This window comes from Triticum dicoccoides, chromosome 7B, assembly GCF_002162155.2.
Source record: "Triticum dicoccoides isolate Atlit2015 ecotype Zavitan chromosome 7B, WEW_v2.0, whole genome shotgun sequence".
NCBI classification, from domain to species: Eukaryota; Viridiplantae; Streptophyta; class Magnoliopsida; order Poales; family Poaceae; genus Triticum; species Triticum dicoccoides.
In genome coordinates this window covers 664,046,231-664,049,848 of record NC_041393.1, presented here as the reverse complement: position 1 = coordinate 664,049,848, position 3,618 = coordinate 664,046,231, and positions in this window count along the sequence as shown.

The following is a 3,618-nucleotide window of genomic DNA, read 5'->3' as shown; positions in this document are numbered from 1 at the left end:
ACCTTTCGACTGCCATGAACCGTAATGGTCCCTTTATGACCCGGCATCTTCAGCTGCAGATAAACATAAGACGGTCGTGTCATAAACTTGGCGTAAGCCGGTCACCCAAACAGAGCATGATACGGGCTCCTGATCTTGACCACCTCAAAAGTTAATTTCTCGGCCCTAGAATCATACTCATCTCCAAAGGCTACCTCCAGCTCGATCTTGCCCACTGGGTATGCCGACTTACTAGGAATAACACCGTGAAAAACATTATTGAACTGCTTAAGATTTTTATCTGTTAACCCCATACGATGTAAGGTCTCATAATAAAGGATATTGATGTTGCTGCCTCCATCCATGATTACCTTAGTGAACTTGTACCCCCCAACTTGAGGTGCTACCACCAAAGCCAAGTGACCCGGATTATCAACCCGGGGCGGGTGATCCTCCCGACTCCACGTAATGGGCTGCTCAGACCATCACAAGTATCAAGGAACTGTCGGCTCAACGACGTTCACTGCCCTCTTGTGAAGCTTCTGGTCCCACTTACATAAACTTGTTGTGAAAACATGATACTGTCCACTGTTCAATTGCTTTGGATGACTCTAACAGCCAGACTGCTGCTGCTGCTGCTGACCCCCCTGGCCAGATTGTTGATTGTAGCTGCCTTGACCACCTTGATTGAAATTGCCTTGATTATTCTGGTGGTCCTGAAAGCCGGAACCAGAACCGCCACTTCCATTGTTTGGCCTTGAAAGCTGCCGCCTCCTGAACCGCCGCCCGACCCGTGATTACCATTGAATATGTTGGAATTCTTGAAAGCCTTCATGATAATGCAATCCTTCCACAGGTGAGTAGCTGGCTTCTCTTCAGTGTCGTGCTTCGAGTAGGGTTCATTTAACAACTGTTCGAGAGTAGGACCTAACCCGCCAGATCATGGAGGTGACCTACTATTACGTTGTTGATTGTTGCCCTGTGCATTGGTGTTAGCCACAAACTCCGAGCCACCATCCGTCTTACGTTTATTGTTGCCGCCTTGATTTGCCGGGCTAGGCTGAAGACCCTTAGCGTTGCTGCTCTTCTTTCCCTTCCCTGCCTTCTCATTGTCAGACTCGGGATCCTTGGTACTATTAGAGTCAGCACATTTGACGAGAGCCACCATCAGCTGGCCCATGTCAGAACACTCGCGCTTGAGTCACCCCAGCTTCATTTTCAGAGGCTCAAACGGCAATTTTGCTCTAACATCAATACTGCAGAACCGGCATCCATCTTATCAGAGGAATGTATTATCTCCTTAACCCGGCGCACCCAATGGGTCGTGGACTCCCCCTCCTGTTGCTTGCAACTAGTCAAGTCCACAATCAACATGGGCTGCTTACATGTATCTTTAAAGTTCTGGATAAACTTCTCCTTTAACTCTGCCTAGGAGCTAACGGAATTAGGTGGCAATGCCTTCAACCAATTACGATCCGTTCCATCCAGCATCATGGTGAAGTACTTGGCCATTGCAGCATCACTTACTTCAAATAATTCCATGGCTATCTCATAACTCTCGATCCATGCCGCAGGCTGTAAATCGGCCGTGTAATTAGGTACCTTACAAGGCCCCTTAAAATCCTTGGGCAAACGCTCCTTACGTAGAGCCGACACCAAACAAGGCACGCCCCCGGTCCTGGTGACCACACCTGCCTCGACTAACGTCGTCGAATAAACCAGCAGGGGCTGATAAGCCGCCTGCTGAGCCGCCTGTTGAGCTGCTATTTCTGCTACCTGTTGAGCCGCCAGCTGCGCTGCCTACTGGGCCGCTTGCTCAATTTGCTGACGCACTCTGTCCTGATTATGCACATTAGGAGCCCCACCCTGAGCCGGGTCGTACCCGCACGGCTGATCGCTGTGCTGGGCATTGCTTGAAACGGCTGGTGAATCTAAGTGCCTGCTATAAATCTTGCTCTGGCTCAGAAGTGGGGTTGAATGAATCCTGCCTCTACTGTAAGAGTATGCCTCTTGTTGTGCTAAGGTTGTCTGAAGAAGAGCTATGACCCTTCATGTTTCCACCGCCGTTGGTGAATTGCCATCAGCCGGGAGAGCCGTCAGTCGTGCTGCCGCTGAGATCATGTTCTCCAGCGGGTTAGACTAATGGCCCGGTGGTGTCGGCACATAAGGAGGCGGAGCAGTACTCAGACGTGGGGGTCCCATAACCTGTGGCTGAATCGGTGTGTTGGTCTCGGGCACTGCGACCCGGTTTACTCCTGGCGGGTTACTGGGTCCTGCTCCGGGTGTCTGAAAAAGGTTCCTAGGATCATAAACCGGAGGCAGACGAGATTGAGCCTTCTGGTACCTTCTCCTCATAACCTCATTTGACGCGTTCAGCTCCATCATGAGCTGGAAAGCCTGTGACTGAATGTGGTGTGCTCGGGCATCCAGAGCCGCCCGCTCAATGGTCATCCTGACGTCTTCCGCCGCCAGGTCTTCTTTAGCTTGTACTATATCAAGTTTCAACTATGCCACCTCCGCATCATGTTGAGCCTGATCCACCGGGTTGACCATAGTGGTTAACAGGGTCGTTAACTTATCCATGAGATCCATCAACACCTGAGCCAGCGAGCGCACAGGGCCTCCTGCCCCGGCTGCTGCTGTCTCGGAGGTCATTGCCTCTGCAGTTGATGAATTTAACGCAGGCTGGGTACCTGCCATGAAGATTCTGACTCTGCTCGGCAGCTCAAAGGGGTCCGGAATACTGCCGCCATCGGAATAGCCCCAAGCCCGCCATCTTGCAGTTGATACAACGAATCCGTCTCACCCGTGGATGACTCACCATCAGAGTAGATGGTCGTCTCACCGCCAGAGACAAATCCTTCAGAAAATTCTCCTCCATGGATGCATCCCACGAAGGCATGCCTCACGGCGGGTTGAGCCCGGGCGGGTCTCGCACGCTAAACCATCTCAATGATGTCGTTGCAGATGTCCGACTCAAAGCCCGGCTCGCCGATCTTGCCGATGAAGACATGGATTCCACCGGGGACCCAGTACCCATACTCGATTGAGCCGGCATCGGGGCCCCACCTGCGTCGTCGATGTAGAACTTGCTGCAACGACTCTTGGTCATCCGGCCCACAGCGTATCCCTTGAGCCCTTCGAAGTTGCCCTTCAAAAACTCAAATCCATCGTGCGCTGGCCCCACGGTGGGCGCCAACTGTCGTGGAATTGTCACGTCAGATGTCCTAGCGTAAGGACTTAGCAATGGAGCCATCCCAACTAAGAAGCTTAAAGGGGTTAAACGGGACAAAGTACATGAGGTTTATACTGGTTCGGCCCCTTGCGGTGAAGGTAAAAGCCTATGATCCAGTTTTGGGTGGGATTGCTTATGAATCGGTAACCAGGGAGCGAATCCGCTTGACCTAGTTCTCGATCTGATGCTACTTGCCCTGAACCGCCGCTGGGTCGTCCCTTTATATACATAGGTCGACACCCAACGGCTCACAGAGTCCCGCCGGTTCATAAACAGTGTCTGGCTTGGTCTCTCTCTATTCCTTTCTTACAATACAAGTTATGCATACATGGCTATTTATCTCTACATGCCTTAAATCGCCTCTGGGCCTTGGGCCTTTAAGTGAGCCTTCAAGTGTCTTTGTG